The sequence below is a fragment of the Staurois parvus genome, unplaced genomic scaffold (genome assembly GCF_062004578.1).
Source record: "Staurois parvus isolate SC_StPar_1 unplaced genomic scaffold, SC_StPar_1.0 ptg000321l, whole genome shotgun sequence".
NCBI classification, from domain to species: Eukaryota; Metazoa; Chordata; class Amphibia; order Anura; family Ranidae; genus Staurois; species Staurois parvus.
In genome coordinates this window covers 5,496,550-5,521,252 of record NW_028318117.1, presented here as the reverse complement: position 1 = coordinate 5,521,252, position 24,703 = coordinate 5,496,550, and the positions used below count along the sequence as shown (strand labels likewise).

The 24,703-nt window shown below is 39.4% G+C and overlaps 1 protein-coding gene across 1 annotated transcript in view; it reads right to left on the bottom strand.

Moving 5' to 3' along the window:
* The window catches only part of RAP1GAP2 (RAP1 GTPase activating protein 2), a 918,850-nt gene that overhangs the window by 849,229 nt on the left and 44,918 nt on the right, over nucleotides 1–24,703 (bottom strand). The window contains exon 2 of the mRNA XM_089683779.1: nucleotides 7,626–7,815. The gene's annotated coding sequence lies outside the window, so the exon portion shown is untranslated. The remainder of the gene's footprint in view (nucleotides 1–7,625; nucleotides 7,816–24,703) is intronic.

Sequence of the window (24,703 nt, the reverse complement as noted above, 5' to 3'; positions counted from 1 at the left end):
CCAAATGTTTCTTTTCCAGACTGTGGGCTTTTATGGAAATGTCTCTATCAAGCTCGGAAATAAGTTCCTTGATGATTACCTTTAAATATACAGAGTGGTATGCCAAAGCAAGCCTCAGCAATACATTAGGTAGACTTTGCATCTGACCTTTGCATCTGACCTTCCCTTGTCATGACTCTGGATTTGTGAACCCCAACATAATGTTGACAATTGCTGGAATGCAGTCTTTGTTTATTTATTCCCGTAAATTATTTGTTCTGTTTTAGGTTTAAATTGCTTTTCTTTTTCCATTTCTAATCCACACCCTCTCCTTTTCCCTTCCCCCTTCCATTTTCCTACACAGTCCTCGCTCATTTTATCTCAAAATCCCTACCTACTACTTTGCATGCCCTTCGTGTTAAGTGAAAGGCCATGACATCTATACCTCCAAAGTCTTAACAGTGTTACAGTATATAGCAAATTTTTGTTTTTCTTTAGTGAGCTCATTTACCCTTTCATATTTTTTCACTACTGTTTTAGTCTTTTCTGACTGTGTCCATGGAGTACCATGTATTGCTTTACTTCATGTCATTTGCTTACTGGTTTGCTATGATGCAAATAACATGTAATGTATGCATTATACCCTGGAAAACTCAATAAAGTTTCTATTTAAAAAAAGGTATAACTAAAGGCAAAACTTTTTTTAGCTTTGGATAGAGTGGAGAGGGGTTAGAACACCTGTCAGATTTGTATTGATGTCTGTGCCCCCATTAGGGAGTTTTACTATCTCAATTTCTCCTGTTTACCCTAATCAACACAAATGAAAGTAAAAGCAAATCCCAAATTTGTGTTTCCCCAGAACAAGAATAGAGGTAAAATATTCCAATCTGATGATCCTGGGGACAACAGGGATCTCCCTCACTTTGAAGGGATTTCCTCTTACTTCCTGTTGTGTCTATGGGACAGGAAGTTTAAGGAAATCTCCTCAATGAGACACATGTGGCAAAAAAATATTGACAGGGGTTATAATCCCCCTTACTTTATCCAAAATGGAACAAAAAGTTTTGCCTTGTGTTGGCCATAGACAGTCAGAATTGCATATATGACTTGCCCGCCTAATTATGAGCACTGGGCTAGTTTTGCCCATAAACAGAAGGGATCTGGTTGCTCAAGAATTTTTGTTTGCAGAATTGTAGCATGGAGGGGGATCCATGCACAGTTAGTTCTGGACCCACTGAAGTCAACAACCTCCAATAGATCACTGGCTGATCCAGTTCACATTTTATTGTCACCTTCATCTGTATATGCATATTTTTTTCTCTCATACTATATTATTTACTTCTATATATTTGTATTTAGGCTGTATATATCTTTTATAAGACTGTTTTTACCATGTTTGCAGAGAAATTAGAAGCAACTACAGTTCTTGTCCAATCTAATTAGCATGTATGAGAAGTATCTGCTAAGCGTAATTCTATCTCGGTGAGTACACTGAACATAAATTACTGCTAACTGCTGTGATATTCAGTGCAATAATTTGACATAATGTGAATATTTTAAAGTCAGGTTATTTCATTAAATCGTAGAAGAACATATAGCATAGCTGGTATGTTAATTGCCCACTTACCTGCTAACTGAACAGAGCAGTGAATGTATGTGAGTGTGTCCATATCCTGTATTCCATCAAGCTAATTGATGACACAACTTACGGAAACCAGAGAAGTAAATTATATTATTTTTCACAGGATTCTTTCTAGCAGCTCAGTTTTTTCTATTTGTCCAGCTCAGCTATGATATGAAGAAGTGGATACAGAGTGGAATAATAATTCAAATTCTGCATACATGCCTAGTAGGTTGACAGACCTGGATAAACGGGAAGACCCCAAAGTCTACAATCTAAAGCAAAAATTTCAGAAGAGCTGTAGGCAGCTTTTTGTTACTATAACACCTTATTGTGTAAGTGCAAAAGAAAACAAATATATTTTCTAGCTACCGGTACCTATAAATATTAAAGTATATGTAAATCCAACCACTGAAATTCAATAAACTTTAACTTTTTAAGGCATTTCAAATGTTATTTTAAATATATTCAAGATCTGCAACTAATTTAAATTATACCTGGTGATTCTGCCATAAAGGTCCTTGTTCAGGCACTCCTATTATAAGGTGACAACTATCTGGCCCTGTCTTCCAATTGTGTTTCTAGGTTGTCACTGCACATGTTTCAACACACAATGTGCAGACATGGTCTGCTATTGTCACCAGCGATGAAGATGAAGTTGCTGCAAACTGGATGTGCAAAATGAGATGCGAGAAAACATGAAATGAATGTGAATAAGCATTCCATTTTAAAACATCATATTGTTTATAAATCATGGTGCTATAGCAAACTAAAGCCATTTTTTAAGCATTTTCACTATCTTTAATTTAACATTGAGAACTACTGTATGTAAGCTCCTGCTGGGAAAAAAAATTCCTTCCTGATCCCCCGAGAGGCAATCGGATATTCCCTGGATCAACTTTACCTATAAATGTTAGTATCCAGTTATATTCTGTGTATCTAAGAAAGAATCCAGGCCTTTTTTGAAGCAATCCACTGAGCTGGCCAGAACCAACTCTTGAGGGGGTCTATTCTACATTTTCACAGCTCTCACTGTGAAGAAACCTTTCCGTGTTTAGAGATTAAATTTCTTTTCCTCCAGACGTAAAGAGTGCCCCCTTGTCCTCTGTGTTGACTTCAGGGTGAATAAATCTACTCTGAGTTCACTATATGATCCACTGATGTATTTATACAAGTTGATCATATCCCCCTTTAATCTCCTCTTCTCAAGAGAGAATAAATTCAGTTCCTCTAATCTTTCCTCATAGCCGATCTCCTCCATGCCACGTATCAGTTTAGTTGCCCTTCTCTATACTGTCTCAAGTTCCCCAATGTTCTTTTTGTGAATTGGTGCCCAAAACTGAACTGCATATTCTGTGATGAAGGAAGAATAGGTGAGAAAGCACAGGCAAGGTGAGCAAAGGGGCATTTGGAGGGTCTCTTTGCAGAGAGTTTATGTAAACATAAAATGGGTAGCTTGAGGATTAGCAATATTATTTATGTATGTGAAGTGGGGAATTTGAGGAGCTGAGTTCATTTTGGGAAAATATTTAAGCCAAGGTTTGGAAAATGAAAAGGTTAGTCACATCATGTGGACCTGTTCTGTAACATTGAAGTTATTTCTCTGCTTATCGAAGTAGCTTCTTTAGTTCCAATGAGTTTCAGGAACATACCATGCATTTATAGTCACACAAGTACAACGTAACTTAGTCACCTTAATTGAATCACTATGGCATGTGTCAAGGCAGATGTTGATTGTCCAAGAACAAGTCAGTGTAATCTTTTCCAGTGGTGCTAAGAAGTCTGGGGCAAGGCTTCAGCTATCAGTTCACATGTGTCTAGTAAAAAGTAAGATTCCATCTCACACTTGTAAATGGTCTATTTTGAAATTAAGCTACTTTATTTTGAAAATGTTTCCATTGGCAAAATAGCTGTCCACTATCCATTTAAAAAAAATTTGCATGTGATTTAAGTCATACACAATATAAGCATATTGAAACATAAAAATAAAATGTAGTTTTCTCATACAATTATTCTTCCTGCTGTAACAAACGTTAGAGCACAATCCAGTGTGTTTCAGATAAATCAACTGTTAACATAAGGTTAATCTAATATAAAAAAAATAGTAAAATCTTCCATACAGCTGTGCCCTTACTATACCAGTCATAGTTAAAAATCACCTCCATATTTCACCTTCTATTTACAGCTCCATGGCTTTCATAGTCAACCCATCAAACAGCTTTTGATAATTCACATCCCTGACATTTCAGCACAGCTTCTCAACACTGCAGGCATTTTTAAGAAGCATCTTGACTTTGTGCACGAGGAACATCACTTTTCCTGTTTTATATAGAACCCCCACTGTGAAGAAATGCCATTTAGAAAGCAAATAGTAACAGGGTTCATTGCATCACAATCACAATAAAATACAATCAACCATTTTACTTGCATAGCACAAATACTTGTATCTCTAAAGAGGATTTTTGATAAAATAGACCATCCTTGCACACTTTATCTCTCCTAAAGCCAAAGAGCACTTCGGGGGACAGGATCTCTGCAGAGCCAAGTCATCTCTTACCAACAGAGAACCTAGAGGGCACACAGCTCCAGTACATCCATGTTTATTTACAGCACTCAGGGGCTCTCTGGTGAGGGCTTCAGAGCTCAACCACATCATAACAAACTCCTCATTTAATCCTTGTCTCCAGGCATGGTACTTCTACAATGCACCCTTTTTCTGTCAACATACACACAGTTCTTAACTTGCGCTTTCACTCTCACTAAATAAATCTGGTAATATTACAGTTGGATTCACAGAACAAGTTTGGCTAAATGCTAGTTAACAATTTTACTGGAACTCTGTGATGCATTAGCAAGGTATGTCTCATTCCTTCAGTTCAATATGGCTGCCACCACCACCACCAATGCTCTTGCCTGACAGAAGCAATTTGCTGTTTAGCAGTCCTTACTAGGGGGCCGAATAACTGTCTCTCTAATTATTCTCCCCAAGAATGTGTCCCCAATTCTGTGTATCCACAGGGCAGAGAACACCACCGCATCTTCATATGGTAAACTCGGATAGAGACCCAATCAGAGACAAATACATACCATTATAAGGGAAAGGAATAAAACCACTAAAAAATCTTCACAAACAGATTTTTTTATTTACCTAGCCTCCAAACAACTCTTTCATATGCAACAGTGGAGCTTCTGATGTGTTGCTGATTAAGAAAAATCTGACCCTATTTAAAATAGTGAGGCTGATTTACTAAAACTTTAACATAAACTGAACATAGAGGCTGGTGAAACTCTTTATTATGCCATTTCTCCCTCCATAGCTCCTCAGCAATCTCCAAATAGCAGCTGTAAAACTCTGGGTAAAAATTATCAGCTGTAAAAATCAATGTTACCTTCCGAAGTGTGTCCAGAGACAATGAAATCATCCTTTCTTTCATAACTGGAATGAATCATTTTGTTTTTTATTGGCTGGTAGTTCATTGTGCCCTTAGATGAAATTGTAAGCAATAAGAAAAAAGTTAATAATTCCAGCAAACCAAGAAAAAGAGGGATGATGTCACTGTATCCAGGTAAACTTACTACACATGGGTGGGCAATAGCAAATTTACAAATGCCTCTGTGGACAAGTACTGTTAAATGGATTGGCAAAAAACTAAACAAAAAATGAGGGTCACTTTTAATTACTGTAGTTTAATTTGTTGCATACAAAGACTCCATCAAACCCTACACCTGAGACTAAATTAATAATACTCAAAATCAGCCTCTCTCAACCAGGGTTCCAAAAAATCCTGTGGTTCTTACAGAGTATTCTAGGGACTCCTTGAAAGATGAGTAATTACAGTCTCCCAGGAACTATCCAAATAACCGTTGACACCAGTGATCTTTTTAGCCATCTGTAAAGGGCCATTCTTTCCACTGAACACCAATGTAAATAGAATTATTCCCATTGACCACCAGTATAATAGGGCCCTTCTTCCACTGACCACCAGTGTAAGGGGGACCTTTTCCCAATGACCAAAAATGTTAGGAAACACTAAAATATTCACTGTCTTCATTTATTTTCTGGCCATTATTATTTTTATCTGTTTTGTTTTATTGGTATTACTGAAAAATAATTGTGTTACATAGAGCAGCCTGCGGTTTCAAATACTCCACAGTACACCACATTCCATATATTTTAATTTATTTTTATATCTCAGCTTACGCTTCATGCCAATGTACTCTAAGATGTAAAATTTGTTATTATTAGCAGGGGTTCCCTGAGAACCAAATTTATTTCAAGGGTTCCTCCATATTGAAAAGGTTAAGAAAGGATGTTCTAGCTAATACAGTAACTTTCCACAATTTTTCCAATAGTAAAAATAATCTGCATATCTGACAATAATGAAAACCACTTTATCACTTTACATGGAACAAAGAACCAAGCTAACAATACGATGCAAGAAACTTTACATTGGTAAAACAATACATATTTTATACTCTACAGAACAGAATGAAAAATGACTCGGAATAATGTGCACAATGCTGAGCTAGAATACTCTTCATACTTGTCAGTGCACTTCCTCTTGTGTGTGATAGCAGATATTTTTAGATCTAAAAAAAACATTGTATTCTGTTGGAAGGTGTACAGGAATAAAAGATACAATAAGGAAATAGGGAAAAAAAGGATATTGAAGTGCCCTGAATCCAAAGACTATGACCTAGATTAATAAAGGTTGCTAAGATATTGTCTACTCATTCATGGAGATGCATATAAAAGAGGAACAATGAACCTTGACAGCCACATGAACAATTTAAATGCATATTTAGGCAAAGCTAATCTCATTATGTTCTCATTAATGTATTAATGCACATTAAATAAAAGCGAGTGGTTTCTGCCCAGTAACAATGCTAACTATAGAATAGTATATAAGTAAATAAAATCCCATGAAAGGTAAGTTCCATTCCTGGAACAAATTGTAATGTATTAATTTTGTCTTGAGATTAATCAACTTCAATACATTCATCTTGCATTGTACAAACAAGACACATGGGCATGTTTTGTAGCGTATCTGCTGTTTGGTACACTCTGGGGCAATGCACTATATGGCAAATAGTTTATGGACACTTGACCATCACACAAACTATATGGCAAATAGTATGTGGACACATCTCGAAATTTAGTTCAGGTGTTTCCTGTTAAAGTAAAACTAAAAGTAAAACTTTTTTTCATTTTGAATAGAGTACGGGAGGATTATAAACCCTTTCAATTTTTGTCATCAGTGTCCCATTGGGAAGATTTCCATTCACCTCCTTTATTACAGTTCTGGGAACAACCCTAAATTTGGGATTTTCTTTCACTCGATCTTTTGGTGATAACAATAACATGACAAATTGAGGTTGAATCTCCCTAATGGGGAATTGGTAAAGCCTGTTTCTGTTCCAGCATGACTATGCCCCTGTGCACAATTCCAAGTCTATAATGACAAGGTTTGATGTGTTTGCTGTTGAGGAACTTAAGTGGTCTGCACAAAGCAGAGCCCTGACTTTACCTTATTAGGCACCTTTGGAGAGAACTGGTTGATTGAGAGCTGGGACTTCCCATCCAACATGGATGCCTAACCCCACCTACTCTTTAGGCTTGTGACAAGCCTTCTCAAAAGAGTAGAGGCTGTTAAAGGGTGGGGTGGACACTCCTTTTGTGGATATGCAACAAAAAGACATAAGTGCAATGGTCAGGTGTTCACAAAACTTGTGTTCAAATAGTCTATCATCACATCACAAGGATAGCATGATAACATCATTACATTGAACACTGCAGCCCCTCCTTTCACACACATGCTTCCCTGTATGAGGAAGCTTCTAATGATCCTTGGCAACAACAGTGGTCATCAGAAACCTTTCCAAGGACAGAATTTGAGGCCTCTGACTACCTATCATGGGTACCAGAGGTAAAACTATCAAAGCCTTAACTCACTTGTCTCACTTTTTCACTTTACTGACTAAGTCTGCATGCAGCTTGACACAAAAAGATGAATAGAGTACTTACCAAATGTTCTTGGGGATTAGTCAAGATGATGTCACAATTGCGCAGTTTGATTGTTGGGAATGTATATTCCAATTGGTAGTGGTGTTCCACACTTCTTAAGGACTTCAAGATTGACTTAAAACAAGATTTTGCTCCTTAGATACCAGAGGATTTGTTCAATCACTAGCCACAAAAACTGCACGGATTCTCACTAAAAGAAATAATACAGAAATAGCGCAGTCTTGTAAAATGTCAGGCAAAACAAATGACATATAAAAGATATTCAATAGAAGTATATGGTTAGCAGTAAATTGGCTAAAGAAAGGACATTAGTCCATATATCTACAAATAGGTGAATCAATCAAACTGTAATAGCTAAATTACATCAGTCCTAATAGAAGGACAGTTGGTAGACTGCCAAAGAACATTAACTGCGGTAATAACAGACTGTCTTGACAAAGGCAACCGCATGAACATGTTCAACAGTTGATTATGCAATAAAGTCACATTATTTGTAGTTTAAGCAAAGATTTTTGCTTAATGCCCTCAGGTTTTATAACATAGCTATAGTTAGCAGTGTTCACCAATATATAATGCTTTGCAAGAACATGTATTGGTGGAAGTTATGTAACTTCAGGCCTGATGTAGAAGACATGTCAGTTTCTCTATACAATGAAGTGTGTAGATGTGCAGAGCAGAGTGTATAATGCAGGGTAATTTGTGTAATGCGTGTTACAATGTGTTACGCATGATGTGAAGTGTAGTCTAATGTGGCGTGCAGTGTATGTCATGTATGATGTTGGGTTGAAGAAGCATGACATGTTTTTATGCCTTCCCTGTAGGAGAAATCACAGGCTATAGACACAGTGGTCTCTGAGAGTCTTGTGTAATGTGGCAGTGGTAAAAGTAGGCTTTGTGTACATATTCTCATGAACCCACTTAAGTCAGTCCTATACCACAAAGGTATCTAGGAAAAATTACCCTAAGCTACAGCCTAGAGACATGCTACAGCTGGATGATCATGAAAGTACAAAAAATTATGATAAATCTCTAACAACTGCGGTCTGTATGGTGAAAGAGCAGCAGCAGACTAATTAAGTCACCTCTCTGCTCACTGTGCTCCCTATCCTCCTATCAGTATGTTATTTGTCAGCACATTTACATGCAGAACACATGACAGGCCCCCATTTCTGCTCTTTTATCTTTCAGCTTAAGTTCTGCTGCTTTGAGAAATGCAAGATTCTAATGAGGACAAACTCAGGTGCTAATACTTGCATTTGCAAAACATGCATTTAATAGTTTACTAATGAATATATTTTATATTTATCTGGAGTTTAGCTTTAACTGAATATGGAACCATGTCTTTTTTAGTTCCCCTACGCTACAAGCATCTTTAAACCCTTGGTGCCGACGCCTCCTGGCCCTTTAAGGGTTTCAGAAACCTGGAGGCAGGGCGGGATTTTAGGGTTATGTGACTGCCGTGATTTGCTGGCACGGTGGTCACATGATCGGGACCTTTCCGTGAGGGCCGGACATGTGTGCTGGGAGCGCGCTGGGTGCGCACTCTCAGCATATATGTTTTTCTTAATTGCACGCAAATGTGCGGCCGCTTGGCTTCAAGGCCCAGACACCGGGCGGCCGCACATTTGCGTACAGCCAGCGCGAAGAGGTTAAAGAGTAACTCCACTTTTGTTTGAGAAAAAAACAAAAAACATTCCCTCTGAATGATCAATGTACATTGTACGGATCTTTAAAAACTTTGTTGCAGATACCTATCTTTTGTTATTCTTAATAAATTGATGTTTTCCTGTGTTCATGTGCTCAGTGAATCTGTATGAAAGTGGTTTTATAATTAACAGCCAGCTGCTGCACCTCCAGGGCTCCAATGAGAAAAGTTGCAAGGTATGCATCCCTTTGGACGTGATTTCCCTTTGGGAGTATCTCATTTTGTTGCAGGGGATGCTCAAAATTTGACTAGCATCTTGGTGCAGACTTCTGGGAAAATCAGTAAGCCAGTCACACAAGCAGGAAATTACATGTCTGGGGGGTGTTCTGTGCACAGTCCGTGTACAGAATGCCTCCACGAAGCCACATTGCATTCCATTTTACAGAATATTACAGAGCTCCAGACTGAAAAGGAAAGGTAATTTTTAATAACATTCAGTTAGAATACGTCTTGTGTCACCATTGTGTATGCTATATTATTTATTTTTATTCACTATTTTTTTCCTACTAAAATGAATTTACTTTTTAAGCTAAAAACAGTCATTGGATGGCAGATAGATATGCAATACAAAGACTGCATTCACTGTTTTTTCAAAATGACTTGTCCATGAACACTGCTGTCAGCTGAGTATGTATGCTTTTTCAGTGGTGAAAGTTTCTGTACATAGCTGGTTTTATCTTGGGAGTAGTGATCAGGCAAAAAATCCAACATGGTCCAAGTAAGCTGTGGTGATGAATTGGTAGAATTTTCAAAGAACCTGGAGATAACAGAATTTATTTCAGTCATTGAATTATGATGTTTCAGGGAGTGAGCAAGCATTTACAGTGGGAACCCACTACCAGTGTACTGCCCACAGATACACAGTAGACACATTCCTTAATAAATCTGTGCTTTTCAAGATTTAAAAAAAAATACAACAAAACTGGGAGCAAATGAAAAAAAATTAAGAAGAAATGGGAAGGGAAAAAGGATAAATTACAGTCATTTACTGTACATAGAGCATTACAGGCACACACGACTGATGTTAAAACATATTAAACCATGAGGCTTGGTTCAATTTGTTTTAACATCAGCAGTCGTGTGTTTGCTGAAGTGTAACAATACACAACAATTCATTTAGCATTGTTTTTTATGGGCCCATTCACATCTATGCATTTTTCTGCAGTGCATTTTTAGTAAAGGTGCAGGCACTTCTGCAGGAAGGTGCGATTTTGGCCTATAGACTACAAAGGGAGTGCATGAAAATGCATTAAAAACTCACATCCATGCATTTTTTATGTGTTTTTGTTAGGGTTTTGTGTTTAACGACCAATCTTCACCTTGCACAAAAAAAGTATGACGCTTGGAAGTGCATCAAAACATACAAAAACATGCTGCAAAAATGAACCAAAAACACATGGAGAAGCACAGGTGTGAACCTAGCCTCACTAATCTAGTAGTGTTGTGCTGGGGAAACGACTTTTAGGCTGGCCATACATTATACAATTTTCTTGAGATTTTTGGTTTAGATTTACCAAAAACCATATAATAGGTCAAACCTAACAACACTTTCAATTGTATCCACTTAGGCAGGCTCTTGCACTACATAGTTGAAGGTAAATCAAAAGGAAATTGGGCAGAAATTGGACAGAAAATTGTATAGTGTATGGCCAGTCTTAAAGCGGACCATGTACTAAATTGCAAGTTCTTCTTAATTGGTAGTCCCCACATATCCTAATTAAAAGACTCCAGATTTAAAGCAGTTAGGAAAAAAAAAAAGAAAATCATAGAACCTCAGATTCTGGCATGACCTGCTGCTGATATCACCATCATCCATCCTGGAGTTCAGCTTTAAATGTTTAAAGTGGGACTCTAGCCAACCAGCTAAATACAAAGTTCAAATAAATATATGAGAACTGATTAACCTGTCAACACGTTATAATACAGTTCAGCCTGTTGTGATTCACAAGCCTCTATCAAATGGATTAGCCAACAGGGCAACAACACTGGCATTTCTTACTGCAGTTTTGTAGCTTTCTCTGTCAATCTGTGCTTTCCTGTGTTCCTCATTGCCTATAAACTGTCTAAACTGCCTTCTCGCTAAGGCCCCATTCAAACCTAGCATTTTCCAAATGTGCTTTTTTGGCACCTTTTGTGCACATTTTTGCATAGGGCAGCCCATTCACTTATCCTTTAAGGCCTGGTTCACATCAATGTGTTTTTTAGTGCTTTTTGCTTTTTGAAGGAATGCACTTCAGTCCATTTACCATGGTTTTCTATTGGACATGTTCACATCTATGCTTTTTTGAGCAGCTGCATTTTTGGAAAGGGTCAGGGACTTTTTTTTTAACGGAAAACGTTGCATTTTTGGTTTAATAAAAGTCAATGAATGTAGTGAATTTTTACGCGTTTTGCATGCACATAAAAAATGCATCATAAACACATGTGAAAAAAACCCATAAAATGTACCGCAAAAAGCACTGCAAAGTGGACAACACGAATACTGCATTGGTGTGAACCAGGCCTTATTCTCATATAAAAGGGCAGTGGCCCATAGCAATTAGAGTTACTTGAATTAGCTAGCACTAGTTTCTTATTGCTTTGCACTTTCCACATCATGATTTCTCTACTTGCCTCCCTATCATTTCTTCAATGGGAAGCAAATGTAGAGGAAATTTTATGTCATCCTGCATCATTTCAAAGTTAAGGTAATGGGAATGGACATTAGTCCAATTCATAGTGTTTATACTTATCTAGAAGCTACAAATGTGTCTAAAATATGTAGTTGTTGGCTGTGTACTTACAGCATGCTTTATGTTGACTAGCAAACCGAGCTCTTCTCAAAATTGACAGACTTAAATTGTATCCAAGGTCAAAACTTTTTTTTAGTTTTTAGATAGAATGGTAAACCTCTCTCAGGTTTCATATTATCGCCTGAGTCCCAGTTGGGGAGATAACTTACTCTTTTTGCCCTGTTGACCAATGGCACCTGGACTGAAAGTGAAGGAACAGGAATAGAGGTAAAATCTTCCAATGGTAACACTTAATCTGGTGAAACCTGTCCAAGAGGAGATTTCCCTCACTATGGAGAAGTTTGGGTCTACAGGACAGGATGTCAGAAGAAACAGATGGCAAGAAAATACAACATGTCTTTTAACTATTTTTAACTATAACTATATGAAAGAAAAAGGTTTGACTTTAGATATACATTGAAGGAAATAAGTATTTGATCCCCTGCTGATTTTGAATGTTTGCACACTCACAAAGAAATGATCAGTCTAAAAATCGAATGGTAGGTGTATTGTAACACTGAGAGACAGAATAGCAACAACAAATTCAAAAGAAATGCATGTCTAACAAATTATGCACGGATTTGCATGTTCATGAGGGAAATAAGTATTTGATCCCCTTCACAAAACATGACTTAGTATTTGGTGGCAAATCCCTTGTTGGCAATCACAGAGGTCAGACATTTCCAGTAGTTGGCCACCAGGTTTGCACACATCTCAGGAGGGATTTTGGCCCACTCCTCTTGGCAGATCCTGTCCAAGTCATTAAGGTTTGGTGGCTGACTTTCAACTCCCTCCACAGATTTTCAATCAGATTAAGGTCTGGAGACTTCCCTCATGAACATGCAAATCAGTGCATCATTTGTTAGACATGCATTTCTTTTGAATTAGGCTTATAAAGTAGTAGTTTATAGTTCAGTTTCATTGGGTCATTTACACCAGCTTTGTTAATATCAAAACAGACCCAGCGCCAGGATAGTTTTACAACATAAAAAAATTAAAACCAGGGTAGTTTGGCGCAAACAATTTTTTAAATTATAAGAGGTCAGGGAGGGTAAAGGAGGAGGTAAGTGCCTTTGAGCTATGTTGGGGGGTTCCATGTCCCATCAGTAGGGAAAGAAACCTCATAAATTCATCAAGTGCTGGTCAAAATTTACCAGTACGAATGAGATCCATGGGTCCCAGATTTTTTTTTTTCTCATGAAAGTTTTTTGTATGCTGGCCATAGAGTGGTCATGCAGGTATGGTTCGGTTGTTGCAAGATTTGTTCTCAAGTTGTTGTATAAACATACATACTTAAAAAATCTGGGGAAGCATATATATTTACATATGTGGAGCAGGGACCATAGTGCAACCCGAAACCTCCATCGTCAGTATATCTTCATAGAAAACAAATGACTGTCTGGAAATATCCATTATATCCAATCTATATTTTCTGTCATTAGCAAGGTATCTTGTGCTTACAGACATGAAAGGTGTGTTTTCCAATCTTTACCAAATTGATTGGATTAGTATGTGTATCTTAAATACATACAGTGCCTTGAAAAAGTATTCATACCTCATGAAATTTTCCACATTTTGTCATGTTACAACCAAATACATAAATGTATTTTATTGGGATTTTATGTAATAGACCAACAAAGTGGCATACAATTGTGAAGTGGAAGGAAAATGATAAATGGTTTTCAAAATTTTTTACAAATAAATATGTGAAAAGTGTTGTGTGCATTTGTATTCAGCCCCCCTGAGTCAATACATTGTAGAACCAACTTTCGCTGCAATTACAGCTGCAAGTCTTTTTGGGGATGTCTCTAACGGCTTTGCACATCTAGAGTGACATTTTTGCCCATTCTTCTTTGCAAAATAGCCCACGCTCTGTCAGAATGGCCCAGTCAAAGTCCAGACCTAAATACAATTGGGAATCTGTGGCAAGACATTAAAATTGCTGTTCAGAGACGCTCTCCATCCAGTCTAACGCATGAATATGATTTGATCTGAACCACCCCATGTAGCTCTGGCTGTATGTTTATGGTTGTTGTTCCGCTAGAAGGTGAACCTCCGCCCCAGTCTCAAGTCTTTTGCAGACTCTTTAACAGGTTTTCTTCTAAGATTGCCCTGTATTTGGCTCCATCCATCTTCCCATCAACTCTGACCAGCTTCCCTGTCCCTGCTGAAGAAGTGCATCCCTACAGCATGATGCTGCCACCACATTTCACGGTGAGGATGGTGTGTTCAGGGTGATGTGCAGTGTTAGTTTTCCGCCACACATAGCATTTTGCTTTTAGTCCAAAAAGTTAAATTTTGGTCTCATCTTACCAGAACACCTTACTCCACATGTTTGCTGTGTCCCCCACATGGCTTCTCGCAAACTGCAAACGGGACTTCTTATAGCTTTCTTTCAACAATGGCTTTCTTCTTGCCACTCTTCCATAAATACCAGATTTGTGGAGTACACAACTAATAGTTGTCCTGTGAACAGATTCTCCCACCTGATCTGTGGATCCCTGCAGCTCCTCCAGTGTTTCCATGGACCTCTTGGCTGCTTCTCTGATTAATGGTCTCCTTGCCTGCCTGTCAGTTTAGGTGGACGGCCATGTCTTGGTAGGTTTGCGGTTGTGCCATACTCTGTCCATTTTTGGATAATGGATTGAACAGTGCTCCATAGAATGTTCAAAGCTTTGGATATATTTTTTATAACCTAACCCTGCTTTAAACTTCTCCACAATTTTATCCCTGACCTGTCTGGTATGTTCCTTGGCCTTTATGATGTTGTTTGTTCACTAATGTTCTTTAACAAACTTCTGAGGGTTTCACAGAACAGCTGTATTTATACTGAGGTTAAATTACACAAAGGTGGACGCTATTTACTAATTAAGTGAATTCTGAAGGCAATTGATTCCATTTAGATTTTAGTAAGGGGTATCAGAGTAAAGGGGGCTGAATACAAATGCACACCACACTTTTCAGATATTTATTTGCAAAAAATTTTTAAAACCATTTATAATTTTCCTTCCACTTCACAATTTTGTGCCACTTTATGTTGGTCTATCACAGCAATGGGCAAACTACGGCCCGCGGGCCGTATACGGCCCGGTGGACCTTTTAATCCGGCCCGCGGAGGTCCTCTCACAGTCCGCCCTGAAGACCGGTGTAGCATGAAAATCTGTCCCCCTCGACGTATCTGCTCATGTGCCAGAGATCGCCGATCAGCTGCTAATGCCTGAAACTGGCACATGCGCAGATACATCGAGGGGGACAGATCCTCATAGGAGACAGATTTTCATGCTACACTGGAACGGCGCGGGAAGACGGCGAGAGGAACGCGCGGAGCAAAGGTAAGTGAATTGACACAGGGGGGACTTGGGGACTTAATATGGGGAATGAATTACTATAGGGGGGATGAATTACTATATGGGGGATGAATTACTATGGGGGATGAATTACTATAGGGGGGATGAATTACTATATGGGGGATGAATTACTATATGGGGGATGAATTACTATGGGGGATGAATTACTATGGAGGATGAATTACTATATGGGGGATGAATACTATGGGGGATGAATTACTATATGGGGGATTAATTACTATATGTCGGATGAATTACTATATGGGGGATTAATTACTATATGGGGGATTAATTACTATATGGGGGATGAATTACTATGGGGGATGAATTACTATATGGGGGATGAATTACTATATGGGGGATTAATTACTATGGGGGATGAATTACTATGGGGGATGAATTACTATATGGGGGATTAATTACTATATGGGGGATTAATTACTATGCTTACTATGGGGGAATATTACTATACTTACTATGGATGACACATACACATCATTCATCTACTCTTGGTCCGGCCCCCGGGTCCAATATATGAACCCATTGCGGCCCTCAAGTCAAAAAGTTTGCCCACCCCTGGTCTATCACATGAAATCCCAATAAAATACATTTACGTTTTTGGTTGTAACATGACAAAATGTGGAAAATTTCAATGGGGTATGAATACTTTTTCAAGGCACTGTAGATCATATGTAGTATTGCACTATTAATGTATTTTTCTGTTGACTGACCATGATCCATATCTAGGTTTGTCATGCCATTACCTTATTCCTGACTGACTCAATGCAATTTGATATTCATTTATATATTCTGTTAAATATCTAATGCAACGGTCTCCATACTGGTCTGGTACTGGAGGTACTATTACTCCCGCTGATACGAAACACTATTCCTCCCACTTCTGCCAACAAAGGGGCAATAATTCCTGCACTGACACCAACAGTGAGGCACTATTCCTCCCACTGACACCAATGATGGGGCACTATTCCTCCCACTGACACCAATGATAGGGCACTAATATTTCCTCAATACTAAAGATGGGACATTGTTTGCTCCCACTGATCCCAGGACATTTTCCACTCCCGCTCACCATGGACTGGCCCCCGGAAAGTCTGAAGCACAGTAAACTGGCCCTTTGTTTAGAAAGTTTGGAGACCCCTGATCTAATGCATAACACTGGGCCTGTTCCTGAAGGTAGATTCATAATACCTACAGTAATCAAAAAGATTCTCCCTTTCTCCACCTGTATAAGAAACAGGAGCATACACTTACGCAGGCCATACATCCATCATTTTTTTTTCGTTCAACCAGTGGGTTGAACGAAAAAAAAAAATAAAATAAAATTCCCCCATCCACACATTCAATGTGAATGGGGGAATCCCTCCCGCTGAGTTATTGTGTTCTGACAATGGGGATACTTGCTATGGTTACTCACAACATGAAGAAAACAGTTGACTAATTCCCTCACCACTCACTCCCTAAGAATCTGGAGTAACATTATTCTGGAATATTGCTTTCACCTTAGCTCTTCATTTACTGAACATGAATTTCACTGAAATAACACATTCTATAGGTTTGCAGCCTTATTTCACCCCTTTTCCCTGGCAGCAAACAGCCTAGAGCGAAGATTAGCCTAGTGGGTGTTTTATAAACCTGTTGCAATCCACTTACTGCATTTCTCTGCCTGCCTATCTAATGAACATTTTGTTACAGCATGTTTTTCAGTTGTAATTTATGCAATGCTGTCTGTTGTTTCTGCAAATATTCTAGCATTGTATGTTACATCTCAATAAAAATGTATTTAACAAGAATGAAAAAAAAACACATTTTACAGCACTTAGATGTATAGTATACTCTTGCCTTTGGAGCTTTCAGTAGCCGGTGAAATCCTACCCCTGTTGGGAGCACTAGAGGAGAGAAACCCTGCTGCCAACCCTAGGCGGGATAATCTGAACATCAGAGATATGTGGCTGTATGATCCATTTGTACTCATTTAAGTATGGTGTCAATCAGGGTATGTTTGTATTTATTTAGCAGACAACAATCATTCTTATATTCCTAGTCAAGGTGGGAGCAGTGTATGGAACAGCAAAATTATTAACATAAAGGCACATAATGTGGGTAAAGGACTGAAGACTGTGCTGCTGTATTAGCTGCCAGCTATCACAGGTTGGCAAATACTCACCATCTGGTATAAAAAAAGAGCAGAGGGATTTCAATGGAAGAAATAACATCAGTGAATTTCAGATGAGGTTATTATTCTGGACGGGGACATTCAAGGTTATTGGAGAACTGAATAATCACTAGAAGGCTGATCATACTGGCATCTCTTGTGCTGCAGGTATCTAATGAATACTTATAATGCTGCTGTCCTGCACATAATACTTTGTGACAGGTCATGTCATTGTGCATAATCAAACGTTTAGTCTAGACAAAACAGGACAATCTTGTGTAATGTGTTATTCTCTTAGTATCTAAGTGAATTAAGGCAGATGGATATGTGTCCAAGTCGGTCTATACATATGCTCATAGTAGAGCCATTTACAGACAGGTCACAGAATAAAATGAAACATAATGCATAGCTAGGGCTGGATATTGGTAATGACTACCATGGCCACAAATCTATAAAATAAGTATAAGTAATTGCCATACACTGTTGTCTTATTAGTTTACCGCTGCAAAAAAATGGATAAGCAGTATATGAGAATGAATCAAGGCATGGTATTCAGACATGTTTACATTTTATTGGTTTGAATCCAGGCTAAAGCTAGCCATACATTGAAAGACAGAAGTCAATTGTTTGATCGATTTCTGTGAATGGGACATGTTGAAGAATTTTCTTTGATTAGTGACTGCAGCCAATCATTTGTAGCCACTGATCAGAACATTCTGACAGCTGCAGGTTCTGAAGTTAAGCAGCCCATAGATTATGAAATATTGTTTGCTTCCACCATGGGTGGAAGGAAAGAAAATGGCTTGATTCCTCCATCAACACTGAATGTGTTAACGGGGTAATTCCTCCCACAGTCCTATTGTGTTCTGCCGGTGGAAAATCTGATCACTGAAGTAGTTCCATTGATTGACTTCAGTACAATCAGCCTGCCCATAGATCAATTGAACTGGTCAAAATTCAATCAATCAATCTATGGCCGGTTTTAGAACAGAATATCCCGAGGGGGAGAGAATACCTCCAAAAATTTGTTAGCCTGCTGGCTGAAAGAAAAAAACAGTGTATCAGTGTAACTAACAGTGTTTCAGTGTAACAGCTTCATTTTACCTTTTTATAAATCCAGAGCTGTATACAGAAATAGAAATGCATAATGCATTATTCTACCACTGGCAATTTAAGTGATTTGATAACCAGTCACTGGCTACAATGAGATGACATGGTTCAGAATTTAGATTTTTTTTTATTTTGAATAGCTCCTGCTATTTTTGCTCCTGCAGCCACTGAATGCTGGATTTCAGCAGTTACAGGAGGAAAATAGAAAGGATTAGTTCCTGTACAATCCCCACCGCCCCTCCTAACTGTAAAATAGAATGTGACAAGGAGGCCGCACGGACCCCTTGGAGCATAGGGCAGGTCGCCACTGCAACCCCTGACACTACACCAGTGGTTGGGGTGTGTGGTAAAACCAGATGTTAACCCCTTCCTGCCCAGTGTCATTAGTACAGTGTCAGTGCTTTTTATTAGCACTGATCACTGTATTAGTGTCAGTGGCAGTTAGCTCCCCCGCAGTGTCAGAATACCTGTCGCAGTCCTGCTATAAGTAGCTGATCGCCGCCATTACTAGTATAAAAAAAAATTCCAGTATCTATACCGCCATTTTCAAATGCTATAACTTTCATGTAATCCAATTAATTTACACGTACTGGGGTTTTGTTTTAGCAAAGACATGTAGCAGAATACATTTTGGCCTAAATTTAGGAAGAAATTTTACTTTTTTTTATTTTTTACTAGATATGTTTTATAGCAAAATGTCAAAAATATAGTTTTTTTCTTCTGTCTTTTTTTTTTTATAGCGCAAAAAATAAAAACCGGTGATCAAATACCACCGAAAGAAAGCTTTATTTGTGGGGAAAAAATACTTAAATGTCATTTATGTACAGCACTGCATGACCGCGCAAGTGTCAGTTAAAGTAACGCAGCGCCGTAACACAAAAAAACGGCTTGGTCAGGAAGGGGGGTAAATCCACTGGAGGGCAAGCGGTTAATGCACCTGATGGATAAATGCATGCACTAGCTGTTGGGATTTGAGCACAGGGATCTCTTGTTTGTTGTATTGTTGGGTCAGTAGCCAGACCTGAACCTTGTAGCTCTCCCCTATTGTGTCTTTTCCCCTATGCTAGCATTGTGTCCACAGTAGCATTTGCGTAGGCAGAGCAGAGTAGGACTGGCCATAGAGGGATTACTTTGATGCAGTTTGCCAGCTTAAGCATGTATTGCAATATGTGTGAACCAAATATCCCAATTTATTGCATAGTCTGCTTGAAAGGGTATATACCAGTGTGCAGAGGGTCCTTCAGAACTTCTAGTGTTAATATGTGGTTACACCCCTTTAGCACCTGATGGATAAATGCATGCACTAGCTGTATGGATTTGAGCACAGGGATCTCTTGTTTGTTTCAAGAGGTTAATGTGGCGCAGAGTAATCTACTTGGGGCAGTCATTTATGAATGATATTGTTGATATTGACATGTCGGCCAGGAGCAGCAGTGGCAGCTGTCAGAATCCCTTACGCTGATTGCTGTATGCATATATTATTATTATACAGGATTTATATAGCGCCAATAGTTTGCTCAGCTCTTTACAATATAAAGGGAGACCATACAACAACAATACAAGAGGGATAGGTAACAGGGGCGGACTGACCATTTGGAAACTCAGGCACTGCCCAAGGGCCCGGGGTCAGTAGGGGGCCCCATGAGCTGCCCCTGGTACCTTTTTATTAGGCTTTTTTGAGTTTGGGCAAGGACACGGGCCCGGGGGCCCCATGAGTTGTCAGTCTGCCCCTGGATAGGAGGGCCCTGCCCCTTTGAGCTTACAATCTAGGAGGGAGGGGATGTAAACATTAGCAAAAATGTTTACAAGCATACAGAGTAAAATATGTTTACTTTGTTATGTGCACCGTGGTGACTGGGCCTATAGACAAGAATACAGCTGCATACACAGCAAAATGCTGGGCAGATATTAACATTTTTTTCATATCTTCCTAGAGTTACATTTTTATTTTCCATACGCGTTCCTGTAAAGAAAAAGTATTGTTGTGGCTTGTGTCGTCCTTCATAGATAAAGCACTGAGCTGTGCTATGACTGCAATGCAGCAAACATCTGTACACTAAATATGTTTCCTGTGACTACACAAACATACGTGTCTGCACGCTCCAATATTTAGAAGACTCACAGACTCCCTGTGTGCCTGACAGAAATAAACAGCAACGTAACAAGCTGCAAGCGGAGATAAAACATCCTGGCGCATCTGCACAGCGAGAACATCACAGGCTGTTGCACGTTGACATTTATTGATTAGCATTGTAATGTTCAGCACTGGGACTTTGCAAGGAAATCCTATTTTCAATGACAACAAAGCACTTATTGCTGCAATCATTTTGATGTCAGGGTGCTTTGTCTGTAGCACATTTACTTTCAGCATAATATACTCTAGTGTTCTGATGAAATATCTGTGAAGATCTATGAACCTTGTAATCTAAGCGGTCATGACGCAGATAAATGGGGAACCCCAGGCAACCCTGAATGCATATAATCTAGCTTACAGTTTTCTTTTTATCTAGTGTTTATTAAATATCTATTATTATGAGCTTTACTATAGCCTTAGGGCGCTTTACACTGCCTCTGCTGTGCTTTGGCTGCAGCGTGAGTGTAGTGCGGCATACAACATTTTTTGTGCGGGTTAGCTGAGCTTTCCCATAGACTTCTACAACCCCCTTGGCAAAAAGTATGGAATCACATCTCTTGGAAAATGTTCATTCAATTGTTTGTGTAGAAAAAAAAACGAATTACAGACATGCCTCAAAACTATTTTCATTTAACATTCCAACCTTCTGGCTTTAAGAAACACTTAAAAGAAAAAAAAGAAAACTGTAGTCAGTTGCAACTGTTTTTGCAGATCAAGCAGAGGAAAAAAATATGGAATTACTCAATTCTCAGGAAAATATTATTGAATCATGAAAAAAAAAACACTACAGAACACCACTGGTACTTTGTACCTCTGGCTTTTACAACAGCTTGAATTCTCTGAGGCATTCTTCATCAATCTGGCTCCAACTTTCTCTTATTGCAGTTGCCAGATCAGCTTTGCAGGTTGGAGCCTTGTCATGGACCATTTTCTTTCATTTCCACCATAGATTTTCAATTGGATTGAGGTCCGAACTATTTGCAGGTCATGCCATCGACATTATACAGTGCATCAGAAGGTTTTCACGGCGCTTAACTTTTGCCACATTTTGTTATGTTACAGCCTTATTCCAAAATGGATTAAATTAATTTTTTTCCACAACATTCTACAAACAATACTCCATATTGACAACATGAAAGAAGTTTGTTTTGAAATCTTTGCAATTTATTAAAAATAAAAAAAGGAAAAAAACACATATACATAAGTATTCACAGCCTTTACCATGACACTCAAAATTGAGCTCTGGTGAATCCTGTTCCCATTGTTCATCCTTGAGATGTTTCCACAACTTGATTGGAGTGCACCTGTAAGGGACCACCCGACAGCACCTCTATCAGTCCCCTGATAGAGCCTCTCCAGAGTGTGGAGTCTAAGTTCCGGAGCACTTGTTCACCAGGGCCCCTGATGGTGGGGATGGACTTGGAGCGCTCCGGGACCAGGTCGCAGCTACCTCTATCTCTATCAGTGGTAGAGGAGTCTGCCGGAGGCTCCTGCAGGGTGAGAGTCTGATGTGAGGGGACCCGGGGATCCCTGAGGGATGGATGGATGGAGGAATGAGCAAGAGCAGAGTGAAACAAGCCGTGTCGGTAGCCGGGTGGTCGGTGCGGTACAAAACAGTAGGTAAAGAATGGTCGGGTCACACGCTGGGTCAATAACAGGAGATCAAATCTAAAGGGGAACATCCAGGAGCAGAGTCAGGCAAGCCAAGGGGTCAGGACAGGAGAAGGCAGCTAGGTCAGACAATCCAGATCAAGTACTCACGACACAGGTAACAGGATATGCAGAAAGACCATTCGGCAACCAGTGACAGTACTGGGCGCTTTAAATATCGCGCCCCGCGCTGTCATTGGTGCCAATCGTGCATTCACGCCCGTCAGTGCACATGCGCGAACTCCGTCGTCGCGGTGGACTGAGGCCTAGCCCCCGAATCCCCGCATGAGACGGTCTACTGCACATGAGTCGGAACCAGCGCCGTGGCAATCTCTGACAGCACCTGTGGGGAATTCAGTTGATTGGACATGATTAGGAAAGACATAAACCTTTCTATATAAGGCCCTACAGTTAACAGTGCATATCAGAGCACAAACCAAGCCATGAAGTTCAAGGAATTGGCTGTAGTCCCCTGAGACAGAATTGTATCAAGGCACAGATCTGGGGAAGGGTACAGAAATTTTTCTGCAACACCCAATGAGCACAGTGGCCTCCATCATCCATTTAATGGAAAAAAGTTTGGAACCACCAGGAATCTTCCTAGATCGGGCTGCCCGGCCAAAATGAGCAAAGGGAGGGAAAAGGGCCTTAGCCAGGGAGGTAACCAAGCACCCAATGGTCACTCTGAAAGAGCTCCAGCCCTACATCTGTGGAGAGAGGAGAACCTTCCAGAAGAACAACCATCTCTGCAGCACTCTACCAATCAGACCTGTATGGTACAGTGGCCAGACGGAAGCCACTCCTCAGTAAAAGGCAAATGGCAGCCCGCCTGGAGTTTGCCAAAAGGCACCTGAGGGACTCTCAGACCATGAGAAACAAAGCTCTCTGGTCTGATGAAACAAAGATTGAACTCTTTGGCCTGAATGCCAAGGGTCATGTCTGGAGGAAACTAGGTACTGCTCACCACCTGACCAATACCATCCCTACAGTGAAGCATGGTGGTGGCAGCATCATGTTGTGGGGATATTTTTCAGCTGCAGGACTGGGAGACTAGTCAGGATCAAAGGAAAGATGAATGCAGAAATGTACAGAGACATCCTTGATGAAAACCTGTTCCAGAGCACTCTGGACCTTAGACTGGGGCGACGGTTCATCTTTCAACAGGACAACGACCCTAAGCACACAGCCCACCTAACAAAGGAGTGGCTGCGGGCCAACTCTGTGAATGTCCTGGAGTGGCCCAGCCAGAGCCCAGACTTGAACCTGATTGAACATCTCTGTAGAGCTCTGAAAATGGCTGTGCACCAATGCTCCCCAACCAAACTGATGTAACTTGAGAGGTACTGCAAAGAAGAATGGGAGAAATTACCCAAAAATAGGAGGGCCAAGCTTGTAGCATCATACTCAAAATGACTTGAGGCTGTAATTGGTGCTAAAGGTGCTTCAACAAAGTATTGAGCAAAGGCTGGGAATATTTTGTACATGTGGGAATACTTTGTACATGTGTTTTTTTTTCTTTTTGCAAAGATTTCAAAATTTACTTTTTTCGCGTTGTCATTATGGGGTATTGTTTATAGACTGTTGAGGGAAAAAACTAATTTAATCCATTTTGGAATAAGGCTGTAACATAACAAAATGTGGCAAAAGTTAAGTGCTGTGAATACTTTCTGGATGCATTGTATGTCTCTTTCTTGAAGGAAAGTTGTCACAGCTTTTTCCCTATGGGAAAATGCATTATCATCCTGAAAATGATGTCATCATCACCAAAATATCCTTTCAATTAATGCAAAAAGAAAAGTGTCCAAAATCTCAATGTAAAACTGTGCATTTATTGAAGATTTAATGACTGTCATCTCCACCGTACCTTTACCTGACATGCAACCCCATATTATCAATGATTATGGAAATGTGCATGTTTTCTTCAGGCGGTCGTCTTTATACATTACATTGGAACAGCACCAAACAAAAGTTCCAGCATCATCACCCTGCCCAATGCAAATTCCTGATTCATCACTGAATATGACTTTCATCATCCACAGTCCATGATTGCTTTTCTTTAGCCCACTGTAACCTTGTTTTTTTCTATTTAGGTGTTAATGATAGTTTTTATTTGGCTTTTCTGTATGTAAATGTTTGTAAATCCCATTTCCTTTAGGCTATGTCTTACAGTTTGATTACAGACATTGAC